Source organism: Salvelinus alpinus, chromosome 19, assembly GCF_045679555.1.
Source record: "Salvelinus alpinus chromosome 19, SLU_Salpinus.1, whole genome shotgun sequence".
Classification (NCBI taxonomy): Eukaryota; Metazoa; Chordata; class Actinopteri; order Salmoniformes; family Salmonidae; genus Salvelinus; species Salvelinus alpinus.
In genome coordinates this window covers 17731-41682 of record NC_092104.1, presented here as the reverse complement: position 1 = coordinate 41682, position 23952 = coordinate 17731, and the positions used below count along the sequence as shown (strand labels likewise).

The 23952-nt window shown below is 36.1% G+C and overlaps 5 non-coding genes across 5 annotated transcripts; all 5 read left to right on the top strand.

The window, feature by feature from the left end:
- Positions 1 to 4584: 4584 nt before the first annotated feature.
- Positions 4585 to 4696, top strand: trnal-caa (transfer RNA leucine (anticodon CAA)). Its single transcript has 2 exons — positions 4585 to 4622; positions 4651 to 4696. It is a non-coding gene; the product is annotated as a tRNA-Leu (tRNA).
- Positions 4697 to 9629: 4933 nt separating this feature from the next.
- trnal-caa (transfer RNA leucine (anticodon CAA)) lies at positions 9630 to 9741 on the top strand. The gene is made up of 2 exons: positions 9630 to 9667; positions 9696 to 9741. It is a non-coding gene; the product is annotated as a tRNA-Leu (tRNA).
- Positions 9742 to 15592: 5851 nt separating this feature from the next.
- Positions 15593 to 15704, top strand: trnal-caa (transfer RNA leucine (anticodon CAA)). The gene is made up of 2 exons: positions 15593 to 15630; positions 15659 to 15704. It is a non-coding gene; the product is annotated as a tRNA-Leu (tRNA).
- Positions 15705 to 18347: 2643 nt separating this feature from the next.
- trnal-caa (transfer RNA leucine (anticodon CAA)) lies at positions 18348 to 18459 on the top strand. Its single transcript has 2 exons — positions 18348 to 18385; positions 18414 to 18459. It is a non-coding gene; the product is annotated as a tRNA-Leu (tRNA).
- A 1266-nt stretch (positions 18460 to 19725) lies between these two features.
- trnal-caa (transfer RNA leucine (anticodon CAA)) lies at positions 19726 to 19837 on the top strand. Its single transcript has 2 exons — positions 19726 to 19763; positions 19792 to 19837. It is a non-coding gene; the product is annotated as a tRNA-Leu (tRNA).
- Positions 19838 to 23952: the final 4115 nt, after the last annotated feature.

Here is a 23952-nt window from a genome sequence, read left to right as displayed (position 1 = left end):
GTCATAATGTGCGAGTGTCTTAAGAGCCAGACTCAAGGTGAGAAGCTTTCCAGGCTATAGGGGTATTCTGGTGTCCGATTGGAGGCGAGGGTTCAAATCCTTCTTCTGACACAGCTTTTGCCTAAAAAAGTAGCTTTCGGTCAATACCGAGAAATTCTCCAAAGGTTGAAAGGAAAACACATGAACAGTGATTAATAGTTTGATAGATGTCACAATTTGAGAACAGAAAACACATGAAACGTGAATAATCGTTCGATACAGGTCATCATATGCCTAGTTTAGAATTCAAAAAGTTACTAAATTCCTTAAAAAAAAAGTTTTTTACTATATCTTTCATTACCTTTTAACATTTTTTTCTTTTCCGTTCTTTGTATCTTAAGATCTGCATGTTTCCATCAGACATATCAGACTTTATGTAACAGAATCGTGAAAGATGTGAATTTCAAAGCTTCAGAGTTGTCATAATGTGCGAGTGTCTAAAGAGCCAGACTCAAGGTGAGAAGCTTTCCAGGCTATAGGGGTATTCTGGTGTCCGATTGGAGGCTAGGGTTCAAATCCTTCTTCTGACACAGCTTTTGCCTAAAAAAGTAGCTTTCGGTCAACACCGAGAAATTCTCCAAAGGTTGAAAGGAAAACACATGAACAGTGATTAATAGTTTGATAGATGTCATAATTTGAGAACAGAAAACACATGAAATGTGAATAATCGTTCGTTACAGGTCATCATATGCCTAGCTTAGAATTTACAAACTTTTTCAATTTCCTTAAAAAATGTTTTTTACTCTATCTTTCACTTGCTTTTAGCATTTTTTTGTTGTCTGTTCTTTGTATCTTAAGTTCTGCAATTTTCCATCAGACATATCAGACTTTATGTTACAGAATCCTGAAAAACATATTAATATTAAGGTTTCACAGTTGGCAGGATGGCCGAGTGGTCTAAGGCGCCAAACTCAAGGTGAGAAACCTTCCTGGTTATAATGGTATTCTGGTCTCCGACTGGAGGCGAGTGTTCAAATCCCTGTTCTGACAGAGCTTTTGCCTAAAAAAGTATACTTTTGTCAACACCGAGAATTTCTCCAAAGGTTGAAAGGGAAACACATGAACAGTGATTAATAGTTTGATAGATGTCATAATTTGAGAACAGAAAACACATGAAATGTGAATAATTGTTCGATACAGGTCATCATATGCCTAGTTTTGAATTCAAAAAGTTACTAAATTCCTTTAAAAAAAAGTTTTTTACTATATCTTTCATTACCTTTTAACATTTTTTTATTTTCTGTTCTTTGTATCTTAAGATCTGCATGTTTCCATCAGACATATCAGACTTTATGTTACAGAATCGTGAAAGATGTGAGTTTCAAAGCTTCAGAGTTGTCATAATGTGCGAGTGTCTTAAGAGCCAGACTCAAGGTGAGAAGCTTTCCAGGCTATAGGGGTATTCTGGTGTCCGATTGGAGGCGAGGGTTCAAATCCTTCTTCTCACACAGCTTTTGCCTAAAAAAGTAGCTTTCGGTCAACACCGAGAAATTCTCCAAAGGTTGAAAGGAAAACACATGAACAGTGATTAATAGTTTGATAGATGTCACAATTTGAGAACAGAAAACACATGAAACGTGAATAATCGTTCGATACAGGTCATCATATGCCTAGTTTAGAATTCAAAAAGTTACTCAATTCCTTAAAAAAAAAGTTTTTTACTATATCTTTCATTACCTTTTAACATTTTTTTCTTTTCCGTTCTTTGTATCTTAAGATCTGCATGTTTCCATCAGACATATCAGACTTTATGTAACAGAATCGTGAAAGATGTGAATTTCAAAGCTTCAGAGTTGTCATAATGTGCGAGTGTCTAAAGAGACAGACTCAAGGTGAGAAGCTTTCCAGGCTATAGGGGTATTCTGGTGTCCGATTGGAGGCGAGGGTTCAAATCCTTCTTCTGACACAGCTTTTGCCTAAAAAAGTAGCTTTCGGTCAACACCGAGAAATTCTCCAAAGGTTGAAAGGAAAACACATGAACAGTGATTAATAGTTTGATAGATGTCACAATTTGAGAACAGAAAACACATGAAACGTGAATAATCGTTCGATACAGGTCATCATATGCCTAGTTTAGAATTCAAAAAGTTACTCAATTCCTTTAAAAAAAAGTGTTTTACTATATCTTTCATTACCTTTTAACATTTTTTTCTTTTCTGTTCTTTGTATCTTAAGATCTGCATGTTTCCATCAGACATATCAGACTTTATGTAACAGAATCGTGAAAGATGTGAGTTTCAAAGCTTCAGAGTTGTCATAATGTGCGAGTGTCTTAAGAGCCAGACTCAAGGTGAGAAGCTTTCCAGGCTATAGGGGTACTCTGGTGTCCGATTGGAGGCGAGGGTTCAAATCCTTCTTCTGACACAGCTTTTGCCTAAAAAAGTAGCTTTCGGTCAACCCTGAGAAATTCTCCAAAGGTTGAAAGGAAAACACATGAACAGTGATTAATAGTTTGATAGATGTCACAATTTGAGAACAGAAAACACATGAAAAGTGAATAATCGTTCGATACAGGTCATCATATGCCTAGTTTAGAATTCAAAAAGTTACTCAATTCCTTAAAAAAAAAGTTTTTTACTATATCTTTCATTACCTTTTAACATTTTTTTCTTTTCCGTTCTTTGTATCTTAAGATCTGCATGTTTCCATCAGACATATCAGACTTTATGTAACAGAATCGTGAAAGATGTGAATTTCAAAGCTTCAGAGTTGTCATAATGTGCGAGTGTCTAAAGAGCCATACTCAAGGTGAGAAGCTTTCCAGGCTATAGGGGTATTCTGGTGTCCGATTGGAGGCGAGGGTTCAAATCCTTCTTCTGACACAGCTTTTGCCTAAAAAAGTAGCTTTCGGTCAACACCGAGAAATTCTCCAAAGGTTGAAAGGAAAACACATGAACAGTGATTAATAGTTTGATAGATGTCACAATTTGAGAACAGAAAACACATGAAACGTGAATAATCGTTCGATACAGGTCATCATATGCCTAGTTTAGAATTCAAAAAGTTACTAAATTCCTTTAAAAAAAAGTGTTTTACTATATCTTTCATTACCTTTTAACATTTTTTTCTTTTCTGTTCTTTGTATCTTAAGATCTGCATGTTTCCATCAGACATATCAGACTTTATGTAACAGAATCGTGAAAGATGTGAGTTTCAAAGCTTCAGAGTTGTCATAATGTGCGAGTGTCTTAAGAGCCAGACTCAAGGTGAGAAGCTTTCCAGGCTATAGGGGTATTCTGGTGTCCGATTGGAGGCGAGGGTTCAAATCCTTCTTCTGACACAGCTTTTGCCTAAAAAAGTAGCTTTCGGTCAACACCGAGAAATTCTCCAAAGGTTGAAAGGAAAACACATGAACAGTGATTAATAGTTTGATAGATGTCACAATTTGAGAACAGAAAACACATGAAACGTGAATAATCGTTCGATACAGGTCATCATATGCCTAGTTTAGAATTCAAAAAGTTACTCAATTCCTTAAAAAAAAAGTTTTTTACTATATCTTTCATTACCTTTTAACATTTTTTTCTTTTCCGTTCTTTGTATCTTAAGATCTGCATGTTTCCATCAGACATATCAGACTTTATGTAACAGAATCGTGAAAGATGTGAATTTCAAAGCTTCAGAGTTGTCATAATGTGCGAGTGTCTAAAGAGCCAGACTCAAGGTGAGAAGCTTTCCAGGCTATAGGGGTATTCTGGTGTCCGATTGGAGGCGAGGGTTCAAATCCTTCTTCTGACACAGCTTTTGCCTAAAAAAGTAGCTTTCGGTCAACACCGAGAAATTCTCCAAAGGTTGAAAGGAAAACACATGAACAGTGATTAATAGTTTGATAGATGTCACAATTTGAGAACAGAAAACACATGAAACGTGAATAATCGTTCGTTACAGGTCATCATATGCCTAGCTTAGAATTTACAAACTTTTTCAATTTCCTTAAAAAATGTTTTTTACTCTATCTTTCACTTTCTTTTAGCATTTTTTTGTTGTCTGTTCTTTGTATCTTAAGTTCTGCAATTTTCCATCAGACATATCAGACTTTATGTTACAGAATCGTGAAAAAATATGAATTTTAAGGGTTCATAGTTGTCAGGATGGCCGAGTGCTCTAAGGCGCCAAACTCAAGGTGAGAAACCTTCCTGGTTATAAGGGTATTCTGGTCTCCGACTGGCGGCGAGGGTTCAAATCCCTCTACTGACTGAGCTTTTGCCTAAAAAAGTATACTTTTGTCAACACCGAGAATTTCTCCAAAGGTTGAAAGGGAAACACATGAACAGTGATTAACAGTTTGATAGATGTCATAATTTGAGAACAGAAAACACATGAAACGTGAATAATCGTTCGATACAGGTCATCATATGCCTAGCTTAGAATTCACTCACTTCTTCAATTTCCTTTAAAAAAAAATTTTACTCTATCCTTCATTAGCTTTTGGCATTTTTTTGTTGTCTGTTCTTTGTATCTTCAGTTCTGCATGTCTCCATCAGACATATCAGACTTTATGTTACAGAATCCTGAAAAACATATTAATATTAAGGTTGAACAGTTGTCAGGATGGCCGAGTGGTCTAAGGCGCCAGACTCAAGGTGAGAAACCTTCCTGGTTATATGGGTATTCTGGTCTCCGACTGGAGGCGAGGGTTCAAATCCCTCTTCTGACAAAGCTTTTGCCTAAAATAGTATACTTTTGTCAACACCGAGAATTTCTCCAAAGGTTGAAAGGGAAACACATGAACAGTGATTAATAGTTTGATAGATGTCATAATTTGAGAACAGAAAACACATGAAATGTGAATAATCGTTCGATACAGGTCATCATATGCCTAGTTTAGAATTCAAAAAGTTACTAAATTCCTTAAAAAAAAAGTTTTTTACTATATCTTTCATTACCTTTTAACATTTTTTTCTTTTCTGTTCTTTGTATCTTAAGATCTGCATGTTTCCATCAGACATATCAGACTTTATGTAACAGAATCGTGAAAGATGTGAGTTTCAAAGCTTCAGAGTTGTCATAATGTGCGAGTGTCTTAAGAGCCAGACTCAAGGTGAGAAGCTTTCCAGGCTATAGGGGTATTCTGGTGTCCGATTGGAGGCGAGGGTTCAAATCCTTCTTCTGACACAGCTTTTGCCTAAAAAAGTAGCTTTCGGTCAACACCGAGAAATTCTCCAAAGGTTGAAAGGAAAACACATGAACAGTGATTAATAGTTTGATAGATGTCACAATTTGAGAACAGAAAACACATGAAACGTGAATAATCGTTCGATACAGGTCATCATATGCCTAGTTTAGAATTCAAAAAGTTACTCAATTCCTTAAAAAAAAAGTTTTTTACTATATCTTTCATTACCTTTTAACATTTTTTTCTTTTCCGTTCTTTGTATCTTAAGATCTGCATGTTTCCATCAGACATATCAGACTTTATGTAACAGAATCGTGAAAGATGTGAATTTCAAAGCTTCAGAGTTGTCGTAATGTGCGAGTGTCTAAAGAGCCAGACTCAAGGTGAGAAGCTTTCCAGGCTATAGGGGTATTCTGGTGTCCGTTTGGAGGCCAGGGTTCAAATCCTTCTTCTGACACAGCTTTTGCCTAAAAAAGTAGCTTTCGGTCAACACCGAGAAATTCTCCAAAGGTTGAAAGGAAAACACATGAACAGTGATTAATAGTTTGATAGATGTCACAATTTGAGAACAGAAAACACATGAAACGTGAATAATCGTTCGTTACAGGTCATCATATGCCTAGCTTAGAATTTACAAACTTTTTCAATTTCCTTAAAAAATGTTTTTTACTCTATCTTTCACTTTCTTTTAGCATTTTTTTGTTGTCTGTTCTTTGTATCTTAAGTTCTGCAATTTTCCATCAGACATATCAGACTTTATGTTACAGAATCGTGAAAAAATATGAATTTTAAGGGTTCATAGTTGTCAGGATGGCCGAGTGGTCTAAGGCGCCAAACTCAAGGTGAGAAACCTTCCTGGTTATAAGGGTATTCTGTTTTCCGACTGGCGGCGAGGGTTCAAATCCCTCTACTGACTGAGCTTTTGCCTAAAAAAGTATACTTTTGTCAACACCGAGAATTTCTCCAAAGGTTGAAAGGGAAACACATGAACAGTGATTAATAGTTTGATAGATGTCATAATTTGAGAACAGAAAACACATGAAATGTGAATAATTGTTCGATACAGGTCATCATATGCCTAGTTTAGAATTCAAAAAGTTACTCAATTCCTTTAAAAAAAAGTGTTTTACTATATCTTTCATTACCTTTTAACATTTTTTTCTTTTCTGTTCTTTGTATCTTAAGATCTGCATGTTTCCATCAGACATATCAGACTTTATGTAACAGAATCGTGAAAGATGTGAGTTTCAAAGCTTCAGAGTTGTCATAATGTGCGAGTGTCTTAAGAGCCAGACTCAAGGTGAGAAGCTTTCCAGGCTATAGGGGTATTCTGGTGTCCGATTGGAGGCGAGGGTTCAAATCCTTCTTCTGACACAGCTTTTGCCTAAAAAAGTAGCTTTCGGTCAACACCGAGAAATTCTCCAAAGGTTGAAAGGAAAACACATGAACAGTGATTAATAGTTTGATAGATGTCACAATTTGAGAACAGAAAACACATGAAACGTGAATAATCGTTCGATACAGGTCATCATATGCCTAGTTTAGAATTCAAAAAGTTACTCAATTCCTTAAAAAAAAAGTTTTTTACTATATCTTTCATTACCTTTTAACATTTTTTTCTTTTCCGTTCTTTGTATCTTAAGATCTGCATGTTTCCATCAGACATATCAGACTTTATGTAACAGAATCGTGAAAGATGTGAATTTCAAAGCTTCAGAGTTGTCATAATGTGCGAGTGTCTAAAGAGCCAGACTCAAGGTGAGAAGCTTTCCAGGCTATAGGGGTATTCTGGTGTCCGATTGGAGGCGATGGTTCAAATCCTTCTTCTGACACAGCTTTTGCCTAAAAAAGTAGCTTTCGGTCAACACCGAGAAATTCTCCAAAGGTTGAAAGGAAAACACATGAACAGTGATTAATAGTTTGATAGATGTCACAATTTGAGAACAGAAAACACATGAAACGTGAATAATCGTTCGATACAGGTCATCATATGCCTAGCTTAGAATTTACTAACTTTTTCAATTTCCTTAAAAAATGTTTTTTACTCTATCTTTCACATTCTTTTAGCATTTTTTTGTTGTCTGTTCTTTGTATCTTAAGTTCTGCAATTTTCCATCAAACATATCAGACTTTATGTTACAGAATCGTGAAAAAATATGAATTTTAAGGGTTCATAGTTGTCAGGATGGCCGAGTGGTCTAAGGCGCCAGACTCAAGGTCAGAAACCTTCCTGGTTATAAGGGTATTCTGGTCTCCGACTGGCGGCGAGGGTTCAAATCCCTCTTCTGACAGAGCACTTGCCTAAAAAAGTATACTTTTGTCAACACCGAGAATTTCTCCAAAGGTTGAAAGGGAAACACATGAACAGTGATTAACAGTTTGATAGATGTCATAATTTGAGAACAGAAAACACATGAAACGTGAATAATCGTTCGATACAGGTCATCATATGCCTAGTTTAGAATTCAAAAGTTTACTAAATTCCTTTAAAAAAAAGTTTTTTACTATATCTTTCATTACCTTTTAACATTTTTTTCTTTTCTGTTCTTTGTATCTTAAGATCTGCATGTTTCCATCAGACATATCAGACTTTATGTAACAGAATCGTGAAAGATGTGAGTTTCAAAGCTTCAGAGTTGTCATAATGTGCGAGTGTCTTAAGAGCCAGACTCAAGGTGAGAAGCTTTCCAGGCTATAGGGGTATTCTGGTGTCCGATTGGAGGCGATGGTTCAAATCCTTCTTCTGACACAGCTTTTGCCTAAAAAAGTAGCTTTCGGTCAACACCGAGAAATTCTCCAAAGGTTGAAAGGAAAACACATGAACAGTGATTAATAGTTTGATAGATGTCACAATTTGAGAACAGAAAACACATGAAACGTGAATAATCGTTCGATACAGGTCATCATATGCCTAGCTTAGAATTTACTAACTTTTTCAATTTCCTTAAAAAATGTTTTTTACTCTATCTTTCACATTCTTTTAGCATTTTTTTGTTGTCTGTTCTTTGTATCTTAAGTTCTGCAATTTTCCATCAAACATATCAGACTTTATGTTACAGAATCGTGAAAAAATATGAATTTTAAGGGTTCATAGTTGTCAGGATGGCCGAGTGGTCTAAGGCGCCAGACTCAAGGTCAGAAACCTTCCTGGTTATAAGGGTATTCTGGTCTCCGACTGGCGGCGAGGGTTCAAATCCCTCTTCTGACAGAGCACTTGCCTAAAAAAGTATAATTGTGTCAACACTGAGAATTTCTCCAAAGGTTGAAAGGGAAACACATGAACAGTGATTAACAGTTTGATAGATGTCATAATTTGAGAACAGAAAACACATGAAACGTGAATAATCGTTCGATACAGGTCATCATATGCCTAGCTTAGAATTCACTCACTTCTTCAATTTCCTTAAAAAATGTTTTTTACTCTATCCTTCATTAGCTTTTGGCATTTTTTTGTTGTCTGTTCTTTGTATCTTCAGTTCTGCCTGTCTCCATCAGACATATCAGACTTTTTTGTTACAGAATCCTGAAAAACATATTAATATTAAGGTTTCACAGTTGTCAGGATGGCCGAGTGGTCTAAGGCGCCAGACTCAAGGTGAGAAAACTTCCTGGTTATAAGGGTATTCTGGTCTCTGACTGGAGGCGAGGGTTCAAATCCCTCTTCTGACACAGCTTTTGCCTAAAAAAGTATACTTTTGTCAACACCGAGAATTTCTCCAAAGGTTGAAAGGGAAACACATGAACAGTGATTAATAGTTTGATAGATGTCATAATTTGAGAACAGAAAACACATGAAATGTGAATAATCGTTCGATACAGGTCATCATATGCCTAGTTTAGAATTCAAAAAGTTACTCAATTCCTTTAAAAAAAAGTTTTTTACTATATCTTTCATTACCTTTTAAAAAAAAAATCTTTTCTGTTCTTTGTATCTTAAGATCTGCATGTTTCCATCAGACATATCAGACTTTATGTAACAGAATCGTGAAAGATGTGAGTTTCAAAGCTTCAGAGTTGTCATAATGTGCGAGTGTCTTAAGAGCCAGACTCAAGGTGAGAAGCTTTCCAGGCTATAGGGGTATTCTGGTGTCCGATTGGAGGCGAGGGTTCAAATCCTTCTTCTGACACAGCTTTTGCCTAAAAAAGTAGCTTTCGGTCAACACCGAGAAATTCTCCAAAGGTTGAAAGGAAAACACATGAACAGTGATTAATAGTTTGATAGATGTCACAATTTGAGAACAGAAAACACATGAAACGTGAATAATCGTTCGATACAGATCATCATATGCCTAGCTTAGAATTTACTAACTTTTTCAATTTCCTTAAAAAAAGTTTTTTACTCTATCTTTCACTTTCTTTTAGCATTTTTTTGTTGTCTGTTCTTTGTATCTTAAGTTCTGCAATTTTCCATCAGACATATCAGACTTTATGTTACAGAATCGTGAAAAAATATGAATTTTAAGGGTTCTTAGTTGTCAGGATGGCCGAGTGGTCTAAGGCGCCAGACTCAAGGTGAGTAAACTTCCTGGTTGTAAGGGTATTCTGGTCTCCGACTGGAGGCGAGGGTTCAAATCCCTCTTCTGACAGAGCACTTGCCTAAAAAAGTACACTTTTGTCAACACCGAGAATTTCTCCAAAGGTTGAAAGGGAAACACATGAACAGTGATTAACAGTTTGATAGATGTCATAATTTGAGAACAGAAAACACATGAAACGTGAATAATCGTTCGATACAGGTCATCATATGCCTAGCTTAGAATTTACAAACTTTTTCAATTTCCTTAAAAAAAATTTTTTACTCTATCTTTCACTTGCTTTTAGCATTTTTTTGTTGTCTGTTCTTTGTATCTTAAGTTCTGCAATTTTCCATCAGACATATCAGACTTTATGTTACAGAATCCTGAAAAACATATTAATATTAAGGTTTCACAGTTGGCAGGATGGCCGAGTGGTCTAAGGCGCCAAACTCAAGGTGAGAAACCTTCCTGGTTATAAGGGTATTCTGGTCTCCGACTGGCGGCGAGGGTTCAAATCCCTGTTCTGACAGAGCTTTTGCCTAAAAAAGTATAATTGTGTCAACACTGAGAATTTCTCCAAAGGTTGAAAGGGAAACACATGAACAGTGATTAACAGTTTGATAGATGTCATAATTTGAGAACAGAAAACACATGAAACGTGAATAATCGTTCGATACAGGTCATCATATGCCTAGCTTAGAATTCACTCACTTCTTCAATTTCCTTAAAAAATGTTTTTTACTCTATCCTTCATTAGCTTTTGGCATTTTTTTGTTGTCTGTTCTTTGTATCTTCAGTTCTGCCTGTCTCCATCAGACATATCAGACTTTTTTGTTACAGAATCCTGAAAAACATATTAATATTAAGGTTTCACAGTTGTCAGGATGGCCGAGTGGTCTAAGGCGCCAGACTCAAGGTGAGAAAACTTCCTGGTTATAAGGGTATTCTGGTCTCTGACTGGAGGCGAGGGTTCAAATCCCTCTTCTGACACAGCTTTTGCCTAAAAAAGTATACTTTTGTCAACACCGAGAATTTCTCCAAAGGTTGAAAGGGAAACACATGAACAGTGATTAATAGTTTGATAGATGTCATAATTTGAGAACAGAAAACACATGAAATGTGAATAATCGTTCGATACAGGTCATCATATGCCTAGTTTAGAATTCAAAAAGTTACTCAATTCCTTTAAAAAAAAGTTTTTTACTATATCTTTCATTACCTTTTAAAAAAAAAATCTTTTCTGTTCTTTGTATCTTAAGATCTGCATGTTTCCATCAGACATATCAGACTTTATGTAACAGAATCGTGAAAGATGTGAGTTTCAAAGCTTCAGAGTTGTCATAATGTGCGAGTGTCTTAAGAGCCAGACTCAAGGTGAGAAGCTTTCCAGGCTATAGGGGTATTCTGGTGTCCGATTGGAGGCGAGGGTTCAAATCCTTCTTCTCACACAGCTTTTGCCTAAAAAAGTAGCTTTCGGTCAACACCGAGAAATTCTCCAAAGGTTGAAAGGAAAACACATGAACAGTGATTAATAGTTTGATAGATGTCACAATTTGAGAACAGAAAACACATGAAACGTGAATAATCGTTCGATACAGGTCATCATATGCCTAGTTTAGAATTCAAAAAGTTACTCAATTCCTTAAAAAAAAAGTTTTTTACTATATCTTTCATTACCTTTTAACATTTTTTTCTTTTCCGTTCTTTGTATCTTAAGATCTGCATGTTTCCATCAGACATACCAGACTTTATGTAACAGAATCGTGAAAGATGTGAATTTCAAAGCTTCAGAGTTGTCATAATGTGCGAGTGTCTAAAGAGCCAGACTCAAGGTGAGAAGCTTTCCAGGCTATAGGGGTATGCTGGTGTCCGATTGGAGGCGAGGGTTCAAATCCTTCTTCTGACACAGCTTTTGCCTAAAAAAGTAGCTTTCGGTCAACACCGAGAAATTCTCCAAAGGTTGAAAGGAAAACACATGAACAGTGATTAATAGTTTGATAGATGTCACAATTTGAGAACAGAAAACACATGAAACGTGAATAATCGTTCGATACAGGTCATCATATGCCTAGTTTAGAATTCAAAAAGTTACTCAATTCCTTTAAAAAAAAGTGTTTTACTATATCTTTCATTACCTTTTAACATTTTTTTATTTTCTGTTCTTTGTATCTTAAGATCTGCATGTTTCCATCAGACATATCAGACTTTATGTAACAGAATCGTGAAAGATGTGAGTTTCAAAGCTTCAGAGTTGTCATAATGTGCGAGTGTCTTAAGAGCCAGACTCAAGGTGAGAAGCTTTCCAGGCTATAGGGGTATTCTGGTGTCCGATTGGAGGCGAGGGTTCAAATCCTTCTTCTGACACAGCTTTTGCCTAAAAAAGTAGCTTTCGGTCAACACCGAGAAATTCTCCAAAGGTTGAAAGGAAAACACATGAACAGTGATTAATAGTTTGATAGATGTCACAATTTGAGAACAGAAAACACATGAAACGTGAATAATCGTTCGATACAGGTCATCATATGCCTAGTTTAGAATTCAAAAAGTTACTCAATTCCTTAAAAAAAAAGTTTTTTACTATATCTTTCATTACCTTTTAACATTTTTTTCTTTTCCGTTCTTTGTATCTTAAGATCTGCATGTTTCCATCAGACATATCAGACTTTATGTAACAGAATCGTGAAAGATGTGAATTTCAAAGCTTCAGAGTTGTCGTATTGTGCGAGTGTCTAAAGAGCCAGACTCAAGGTGAGAAGCTTTCCAGGCTATAGGGGTATTCTGGTGTCCGTTTGGAGGCCAGGGTTCAAATCCTTCTTCTGACACAGCTTTTGCCTAAAAAAGTAGCTTTCGGTCAACACCGAGAAATTCTCCAAAGGTTGAAAGGAAAACACATGAACAGTGATTAATAGTTTGATAGATGTCACAATTTGAGAACAGAAAACACATGAAACGTGAATAATCGTTCGTTACAGGTCATCATATGCCTAGCTTAGAATTTACAAACTTTTTCAATTTCCTTAAAAAATGTTTTTTACTCTATCTTTCACTTTCTTTTAGCATTTTTTTGTTGTCTGTTCTTTGTATCTTAAGTTCTGCAATTTTCCATCAGACATATCAGACTTTATGTTACAGAATCGTGAAAAAATATGAATTTTAAGGGTTCATAGTTGTCAGGATGGCCGAGTGGTCTAAGGCGCCAAACTCAAGGTGAGAAACCTTCCTGGTTATAAGGGTATTCTGGTTTCCGACTGGCGGCGAGGGTTCAAATCCCTCTACTGACTGAGCTTTTGCCTAAAAAAGTATACTTTTGTCAACACCGAGAATTTCTCCAAAGGTTGAAAGGGAAACACATGAACAGTGATTAATAGTTTGATAGATGTCATAATTTGAGAACAGAAAACACATGAAATGTGAATAATTGTTCGATACAGGTCATCATATGCCTAGTTTAGAATTCAAAAAGTTACTCAATTCCTTTAAAAAAAAGTGTTTTACTATATCTTTCATTACCTTTTAACATTTTTTTCTTTTCTGTTCTTTGTATCTTAAGATCTGCATGTTTCCATCAGACATATCAGACTTTATGTAACAGAATCGTGAAAGATGTGAGTTTCAAAGCTTCAGAGTTGTCATAATGTGCGAGTGTCTTAAGAGCCAGACTCAAGGTGAGAAGCTTTCCAGGCTATAGGGGTATTCTGGTGTCCGATTGGAGGCGAGGGTTCAAATCCTTCTTCTCACACAGCTTTTGCCTAAAAAAGTAGCTTTCGGTCAACACCGAGAAATTCTCCAAAGGTTGAAAGGAAAACACATGAACAGTGATTAATAGTTTGATAGATGTCACAATTTGAGAACAGAAAACACATGAAACGTGAATAATCGTTCGATACAGGTCATCATATGCCTAGTTTAGAATTCAAAAAGTTACTCAATTCCTTTAAAAAAAAGTTTTTTACTATATCTTTCATTACCTTTTAACATGTTTTTCTTTTCCGTTCTTTGTATCTTAAGATCTGCATGTTTCCATCAGACATATCAGACTTTATGTAACAGAATCGTGAAAGATGTGAATTTCAAAGCTTCAGAGTTGTCATAATGTGCGAGTGTCTAAAGAGCCAGACTCAAGGTGAGAAGCTTTCCAGGCTATAGGGGTATTCTGGTGTCCGATTGGAGGCGAGGGTTCAAATCCTTCTTCTGACACAGCTTTTGCCTAAAAAAGTAGCTTTCGGTCAACACCGAGAAATTCTCCAAAGGTTGAAAGGAAAACACATGAACAGTGATTAATAGTTTGATAGATGTCACAATTTGAGAACAGAAAACACATGAAACGTGAATAATCGTTCGATACAGGTCATCATATGCCTAGTTTAGAATTCAAAAAGTTACTAAATTCCTTTAAAAAAAAGTGTTTTACTATATCTTTCATTACCTTTTAACATTTTTTTCTTTTCTGTTCTTTGTATCTTAAGATCTGCATGTTTCCATCAGACATATCAGACTTTATGTAACAGAATCGTGAAAGATGTGAGTTTCAAAGCTTCAGAGTTGTCATAATGTGCGAGTGTCTTAAGAGCCAGACTCAAGGTGAGAAGCTTTCCAGGCTATAGGGGTATTCTGGTGTCCGATTGGAGGCGAGGGTTCAAATCCTTCTTCTGACACAGCTTTTGCCTAAAAAAGTAGCTTTCGGTCAACACCGAGAAATTCTCCAAAGGTTGAAAGGAAAACACATGAACAGTGATTAATAGTTTGATAGATGTCACAATTTGAGAACAGAAAACACATGAAACGTGAATAATCGTTCGATACAGGTCATCATATGCCTAGTTTAGAATTCAAAAAGTTACTCAATTCCTTAAAAAAAAAGTTTTTTACTATATCTTTCATTACCTTTTAACATTTTTTTCTTTTCCGTTATTTGTATCTTAAGATCTGCATGTTTCCATCAGACATATCAGACTTTATGTAACAGAATCGTGAAAGATGTGAATTTCAAAGCTTCAGAGTTGTCATAATGTGCGAGTGTCTAAAGAGCCAGACTCAAGGTGAGAAGCTTTCCAGGCTATAGGGGTATTCTGGTGTCCGATTGGAGGCGAGGGTTCAAATCCTTCTTCTGACACAGCTTTTGCCTAAAAAAGTAGCTTTCGGTCAACACCGAGAAATTCTCCAAAGGTTGAAAGGAAAACACATGAACAGTGATTAATAGTTTGATAGATGTCACAATTTGAGAACAGAAAACACATGAAACGTGAATAATCGTTCGTTACAGGTCATCATATGCCTAGCTTAGAATTTACAAACTTTTTCAATTTCCTTAAAAAATGTTTTTTACTCTATCTTTCACTTTCTTTTAGCATTTTTTTGTTGTCTGTTCTTTATATCTTAAGTTCTGCAATTTTCCATCAGACATATCAGACTTTATGTTACAGAATCGTGAAAAAATATGAATTTTAAGGGTTCATAGTTGTCAGGATGGCCGAGTGGTCTAAGGTGCCAGACTCAAGGTGAGAAACCTTCCTGGTTGTAAGGGTATTCTGGTCTCCGACTGGAGGCGAGGGTTCAAATCCCTCTTCTGACAGAGCACTTGCCTAGAAAAGTATATTTTTGTCAACACCGAGAATTTCTCCAAAGGTTGAAAGGAAAACACATGAACAGTGATTAACAGTTTGATAGATGTCATAATTTGAGAACAAAAAACACATGTAACGTGAATAATCGTTCGATACAGGTCATCATATGCCTAGCTTAGAATTCACTCACTTCTTCAATTTCCTTAAAAAATGTTTTTTACTCTATCCTTCATTAGCTTTTGGCATTTTTTTGTTGTCTGTTCTTTGTATCTTCAGTTCTGCATGTCTCCATCAGACATATCAGACTTTATGTTACAGATTCCTGAAAAACATATTAATATTAAGGTTTCACAGTTGTCAGGATGGCCGAGTGGTCTAAGGCGCCAGACTCAAGGTGAGAAACCTTCCTGGTTATAAGGGTATTCTGGTCTCCGACTGGAGGCGAGGGTTCAAATCCCTCTTCTGACACAGCTTTTGCCTAAAAAAGTATACTTTTGTCAACACCGAGAATTTCTCCAAAGGTTGAAAGGGAAACACATGAACAGTGATTAATAGTTTGATAGATGTCATAATTTGAGAACAGAAAACAGATGAAATGTGAATAATCGTTCGATACAGGTCATCATATGCCTAGTTTAGAATTCACTCACTTCTTCAATTTCCTTAAAAAATGTTTTTTACTCTATCCTTCATTAGCTTTTGGCATTTTTTTGTTGTCTGTTCTTTGTATCTTCAGTTCTGCATGTCTCCATCAGACATATCAGACTTTATGTTACAGAATCCTGAAAAACATATTAATATTAAGGTTTCACAGTTGTCAGGATGGACGAGTGGTCTAAGGCGCCAGACTCAAGGTGAGAAACCTTCCTGGTTATATGGGTATTCTGGTCTCTGACTGGAGGCGAGGGTTCAAATCCCTCTTCTGACAGAGCTTTTGCCTAAAAAAGTATACTTTTGTCAACACCGAGAATTTCTCCAAAGGTTGAAAAGGAAACACATGAACAGTGATTAATAGTTTGATAGATGTCATAATTTGAGAACAGAAAACACATGAAATGTGAATAATCGTTCGATACAGGTCATCATATGCCTAGTTTAGAATTCAAAAGTTTACTAAATTCCTTTAAAAAAAAGTTTTTTACTATATCTTTCATTACCTTTTAACATTTTTTTCTTTTCTGTTCTTTGTATCTTAAGATCTGCATGTTTCCATCAGACATATCAGACTTTATGTAACAGAATCGTGAAAGATGTGAGTTTCAAAGCTTCAGAGTTGTCATAATGTGCGAGTGTCTTAAGAGCCAGACTCAAGGTGAGAAGCTTTCCAGGCTATAGGGGTATTCTGGTGTCCGATTGGAGGCGATGGTTCAAATCCTTCTTCTGACACAGCTTTTGCCTAAAAAAGTAGCTTTCGGTCAACACCGAGAAATTCTCCAAAGGTTGAAAGGAAAACACATGAACAGTGATTAATAGTTTGATAGATGTCACAATTTGAGAACAGAAAACACATGAAACGTGAATAATCGTTCGATACAGGTCATCATATGCCTAGCTTAGAATTTACTAACTTTTTCAATTTCCTTAAAAAATGTTTTTTACTCTATCTTTCACATTCTTTTAGCATTTTTTTGTTGTCTGTTCTTTGTATCTTAAGTTCTGCAATTTTCCATCAAACATATCAGACTTTATGTTACAGAATCGTGAAAAAATATGAATTTTAAGGGTTCATAGTTGTCAGGATGGCCGAGTGGTCTAAGGCGCCAGACTCAAGGTGAGAAACCTTCCTGGTTATAAGGGTATTCTGGTCTCCGACTGGCGGCGAGGGTTCAAATCCCTCTTCTGACAGAGCACTTGCCTAAAAAAGTATAATTGTGTCAACACTGAGAATTTCTCCAAAGGTTGAAAGGGAAACACATGAACAGTGATTAACAGTTTGATAGATGTCATAATTTGAGAACAGAAAACACATGAAACGTGAATAATCGTTCGATACAGGTCATCATATGCCTAGCTTAGAATTCACTCACTTCTTCAATTTCCTTAAAAAATGTTTTTTACTCTATCCTTCATTAGCTTTTGGCATTTTTTTGTTGTCTGTTCTTTGTATCTTCAGTTCTGCCTGTCTCCATCAGACATATCAGACTTTTTTGTTACAGAATCCTGAAAAACATATTAATATTAAGGTTTCACAGTTGTCAGGATGGCCGAGTGGTCTAAGGCGCCAGACTCAAGGTGAGAAAACTTCCTGGTTATAAGGGTATTCTGGTCTCTGACTGGAGGCGAGGGTTCAAATCCCTCTTCTGACACAGCTTTTGCCTAAAAAAGTATACTTTTGTCAACACCGAGAATTTCTCCAAAGGTTGAAAGGGAAACACATGAACAGTGATTAATAGTTTGATAGATGTCATAATTTGAGAACAGAAAACACATGAAATGTGAATAATCGTTCGATACAGGTCATCATATGCCTAGTTTAGAATTCAAAAAGTTACTCAATTCCTTTAAAAAAAAGTTTTTTACTATATCTTTCATTACCTTTTTAAAAAAAAATCTTTTCTGTTCTTTGTATCTTAAGATCTGCATGTTTCCATCAGACATATCAGACTTTATGTAACAGAATCGTGAAAGATGTGAGTTTCAAAGCTTCAGAGTTGTCATAATGTGCGAGTGTCTTAAGAGCCAGACTCAAGGTGAGCAGCTTTCCAGGCTATAGGGGTATTCTGGTGTCCGATTGGAGGCGAGGGTTCAAATCCTTCTTCTGACACAGCTTTTGCCTAAAAAAGTAGCTTTCGGTCAACACCGAGAAATTCTCCAAAGGTTGAAAGGAAAACACATGAACAGTGATTAATAGTTTGATAGATGTCACAATTTGAGAACAGAAAACACATGAAACGTGAATAATCGTTCGATACAGGTCATCATATGCCTAGCTTAGAATTTACTAACTTTTTCAATTTCCTTAAAAAATGTTTTTTACTCTATCTTTCACATTCTTTTAGCATTTTTTTGTTGTCTGTTCTTTGTATCTTAAGTTCTGCAATTTTCCATCAGACATATCAGACTTTATGTTACAGAATCGTGAAAAAATATGAATTTTAAGGGTTCTTAGTTGTCAGGATGGCCGAGTGGTCTAAGGCGCCAGACTCAAGGTGAGTAACCTTCCTGGTTGTAAGGGTATTCTGGTCTCCGACTGGAGGCGAGGGTTCAAATCCCTCTTCTGACAGAGCACTTGCCTAAAAAAGTACACTTTTGTCAACACCGAGAATTTCTCCAAAGGTTGAAAGGGAAACACATGAACAGTGATTAATAGTTTGATAGATGTCACAATTTGAGAACAGAAAACACATGAAACGTGAATAATCGTTCGATACAGGTCATCATATGCCTAGCTTAGAATTCACTCACTTCTTCAATTTCCTTAAAAAATGTTTTTTACTCTATCCTTCATTAGCTTTTGGCATTTTTTTGTTGTCTGTTCTTTGTATCTTCAGTTCTGCCTGTCTCCATCAGACATATCAGACTTTTTTGTTACAGAATCCTGAAAAACATATTAATATTAAGGTTTCACAGTTGTCAGGATGGCAGAGTGGTCTAAGGCGCCAGACTCAAGGTGAGAAAACTTCCTGGTTATAAGGGTATTCTGGTCTCTGACTGGAGGCGAGGGTTCAAATCCCTCTTCTGACACAGCTTTTGCCTAAAAAAGTATACTTTTGTCAACACCGAGAATTTCTCCAAAGGTTGAAAGGGAAACACATGAACAGTGATTAATAGTTTGATAGATGTCATAATTTGAGAACAGAAAACACATGAAATGTGAATAATCGTTCGATACAGGTCATCATATGCCTAGTTTAGAATTCAAAAAGTTACTCAATTCCTTTAAAAAAAAGTTTTTTACTATATCTTTCATTACCTTTTAAAAAAAAAATATTTTCTGTTCTTTGTATCTTAAGATCTGCATGTTTCCATCAGACATATCAGACTTTATGTAACAGAATCGTGAAAGATGTGAGTTTCAAAGCTTCAGAGTTGTCATAATGTGCGAGTGTCTTAAGAGCCAGACTCAAGGTGAGAAGCTTTCCAGGCTATAGGGGTATTCTGGTGTCCGATTGGAGGCGAGGGTTCAAATCCTTCTTCTGACACAGCTTTTGCCTAAAAAAGTAGCTTTCGGTCAACACCGAGAAATTCTCCAAAGGTTGAAAGGAAAACACATGAACAGTGATTAATAGTTTGATAGATGTCACAATTTGAGAACAGAAAACACATGAAACGTGAATAATCGTTTGATACAGGTCATCATATGCCTAGCTTAGAATTTACTAACTTTTTCAATTTCCTTAAAAAAAGTTTTTTACTCTATCTTTCACTTTCTTTTAGCATTTTTTTGTTGTCTGTTCTTTGTGTCTTAAGTTCTGCAATTTTCCATCAGACATATCAGACTTTATGTTACAGAATCGTGAAAAAATATGAATTTTAAGGGTTCTTAGTTGTCAGGATGGCCGAGTGGTCTAAGGCGCCAGACTCAAGGTGAGAAACCTTCCTGGTTGTAAGGGTATTCTGGTCTCCGACTGGAGGCGAGGGTTCAAATCCCTCTTCTGACAGAGCACTTGCCTAAAAAAGTACACTTTTGTCAACACCGAGAATTTCTCCAAAGGTTGAAAGGGAAACACATGAACAGTGATTAACAGTTTGATAGATGTCATAATTTGAGAACAGAAAACACATGAAACGTGAATAATCGTTCGATACAGGTCATCATATGCCTAGCTTAGAATTCACTCACTTCTTCAATTTCCTTAAAAAATGTTTTTTACTCTATCCTTCATTAGCTTTTGGCATTTTTTTGTTGTCTGTTCTTTGTATCTTCAGTTCTGCCTGTCTCCATCAGACATATCAGACTTTTTTGTTACAGAATCCTGAAAAACATATTAATATTAAGGTTTCACAGTTGTCAGGATGGCCGAGTGGTCTAAGGCGCCAGACTCAAGGTGAGAAAACTTCCTGGTTATAATGGTATTCTGGTCTCTGACTGGAGGCCAGGGTTCAAATCCCTCTTCTGACACAGCTTTTGCCTAAAAAAGTATACTTTTGTCAACACCGAGAATTTCTCCAAAGGTTGAAAGGGAAACACATGAACAGTGATTAATAGTTTGATAGATGTCATAATTTGAGAACAGAAAACACATGAAATGTGAATAATCGTTCGATACAGGTCATCATATGCCTAGTTTAGAATTCAAAAAGTTACTAAATTCCTTTAAAAAAAAGTTTTTTACTATATCTTTCATTACCTTTTAAAAAAAAAATATTTTCTGTTCTTTGTATCTTAAGATCTGCATGTTTCCATCAGACATATCAGACTTTATGTAACAGAATCGTGAAAGATGTGAGTTTCAAAGCTTCAGAGTTGTCATAATGTGCGAGTGTCTTAAGAGCCAGACTCAAGGTGAGAAGCTTTCCAGGCTATAGGGGTATTCTGGTGTCCGATTGGAGGCGAGGGTTCAAATCCTTCTTCTGACACAGCTTTTGCCTAAAAAAGTAGCTTTCGGTCAACACCGAGAAATTCTCCAAAGGTTGAAAGGAAAACACATGAACAGTGATTAATAGTTTGATAGATGTCACAATTTGAGAACAGAAAACACATGAAACGTGAATAATCGTTCGATACAGGTCATCATATGCCTAGCTTAGAATTTACTAACTTTTTCAATTTCCTTAAAAAATGTTTTTTACTCTATCTTTCACTTTCTTTTAGCATTTTTTTGTTGTCTGTTCTTTGTATCTTAAGTTCTGCAATTTTCCATCAGACATATCAGACTTTATGTTACAGAATCGTGAAAAAATATGAATTTTAAGGGTTCTTAGTCGTCAGGATGGCCGAGTGGTCTAAGGCGCCAGACTCAAGGAGAAACCTTCCTGGTTGTAAGGGTATTCTGGTCTCCGACTGGAGGGGAACACATGAACAGTGATTAACAGTTTGATAGATGTCATAATTTGAGAACAGAAAACACATGAAACGTGAATAATCGTTCGATACAGGTCATCATATGCCTAGCTTAGAATTCACTCACTTCTTCAATTTCCTTAAAAAATGTTTTTTACTCTATCCTTCATTAGCTTTTGGCATTTTTTTGTTGTCTGTTCTTTGTATCTTCAGTTCTGCCTGTCTCCATCAGACATATCAGACTTTTTTGTTACAGAATCCTGAAAAACATATTAATATTAAGGTTTCACAGTTGTCAGGATGGCCGAGTGGTCTAAGGCGCCAGACTCAAGGTGAGAAAACTTCCTGGTTATAATGGTATTCTGGTCTCTGACTGGAGGCCAGGGTTCAAATCCCTCTTCTGACACAGCTTTTGCCTAAAAAAGTATACTTTTGTCAACACCGAGAATTTCTCCAAAGGTTGAAAGGGAAACACATGAACAGTGATTAATAGTTTGATAGATGTCATAATTTGAGAACAGAAAACACATGAAATGTGAATAATCGTTCGATACAGGTCATCATATGCCTAGTTTAGAATTCAAAAAGTTACTAAATTCCTTTAAAAAAAAGTTTTTTACTATATCTTTCATTACCTTTTAAAAAAAAAATATTTTCTGTTCTTTGTATCTTAAGATCTGCATGTTTCCATCAGACATATCAGACTTTATGTAACAGAATCGTGAAAGATGTGAGTTTCAAAGCTTCAGAGTTGTCATAATGTGCGAGTGTCTTAAGAGCCAGACTCAAGGTGAGAAGTTTTCCAGGCTATAGGGGTATTCTGGTGTCCGATTGGAGGCGAGGGTTCAAATCCTTCTTCTGACACAGCTTTTGCCTAAAAAAGTAGCTTTCGGTCAACACCGAGAAATTCTCCAAAGGTTGAAAGGAAAACACATGAACAGTGATTAATAGTTTGATAGATGTCACAATTTGAGAACAGAAAACACATGAAACGTGAATAATCGTTCGATACAGGTCATCATATGCCTAGCTTAGAATTCACTCACTTCTTCAATTTCCTTAAAAAATGTTTTTTACTCTATCCTTCATTAGCTTTTGGCATTTTTTTGTTGTCTGTTCTTTGTATCTTCAGTTCTGCATGTCTCCATCAGACATATCAGAATTTTTTGTTACAGAATCCTGAAAAACATATTAATATTAAGGATTCACAGTTGTCAGGATGGCCGAGTGGTCTAAGGCTCCAGACTCAAGGTGAGAAACCTTCCTGGTTATAAGGGTATTCTGGTCTCCGACTGGAGGCGATGGTTCAAATCCCTCTTCTGACAGAGCTTTTGCCTAAAAAAGTATACTTTTGTCAACACCGAGAATTTCTCCAAAGGTTGAAAGGGAAACACATGAACAGTGATTAATAGTTTGATAGATGTCATAATTTGAGAACAGAAAACACATGAAATGTGAATAATCGTTCGATACAGGTCATCATATGCCTAGTTTAGAATTCAAAAAGTTACTCAATTCCTTTAAAAAAACGTTTTTTACTATATCTTTCATTACCTTTTAACATTTTTTTCTTTTCTGTTCTTTGTATCTTAAGATCTGCATGTTTCCATCAGACATATCAGACTTTATGTAACAGAATCGTGAAAGATGTGAGTTTCAAAGCTTCAGAGTTGTCATAATGTGCGAGTGTCTTAAGAGCCAGACTCAAGGTGAGAAGCTTTCCAGGCTATAGGGGTATTCTGGTGTCCGATTGGAGGCGAGGGTTCAAATCCTTCTTCTGACACAGCTTTTGCCTAAAAAAGTAGCTTTCGGTCAACACCGAGAAATTCTCCAAAGGTTGAAAGGAAAACACATGAACAGTGATTAATAGTTTGATAGATGTCACAATTTGAGAACAGAAAACACATGAAACGTGAATAATCGTTCGATACAGGTCATCATATGCCTAGCTTAGAATTGACTAACTTTTTCAATTTCCTTAAAAAAAGTTTTTTACTCTATCTTTCACTTTCTTTTAGCATTTTTTTGTTGTCTGTTCTTTGTATCTTAAGTTCTGCAATTTTCCATCAGACACATCAGACTTTATGTTACAGAATCGTGAAAAAATATGAATTTTAAGGGTTCTTTGTTGTCAGGATGGCCGAGTGGTCTAAGGCGCCAGACTCAAGGTGAGAAACCTTCCTGGTTGTAAGGGTATACTGGAGGCGAGGGTTCAAATCCCTCTTCTGACAGAGCACTTGCCTAAAAAAGTATACTTTTGTCAACACCGAGAATTTCTCCAAAGGTTGAAAGGGAAACACATGAACAGTGATTAACAGTTTGATAGATGTCATAATTTGAGAACAGAAAACACATGAAACGTGAATAATCGTTCGATACAGGTCATCATATGCCTAGCTTAGAATTCACTCACTTCTTCAATTTCCTTAAAAAATGTTTTTTACTCTATCCTTCATTAGCTTTTGGCATTTTTTTGTTGTCTGTTCTTTGTATCTTCAGTTCTGCCTGTCTCCATCAGACATATCAGACTTTTTTGTTACAGAATCCTGAAAAACATATTAATATTAAGGTTTCACAGTTGTCAGGATGGCCGAGTGGTCTAAGGCGCCAGACTCATGGTGAGAAAACTTCCTGGTCATAAGGGTATTCTGGTCTCCGACTGGAGGAGAGGGTTCAAATCCCTCTTCTGACACAGCTTTTGCCTAAAAAAGTATACTTTTGTCAACACCGAGAATTTCTCCAAAGGTTGAAAGGGAAACACATGAACAGTGA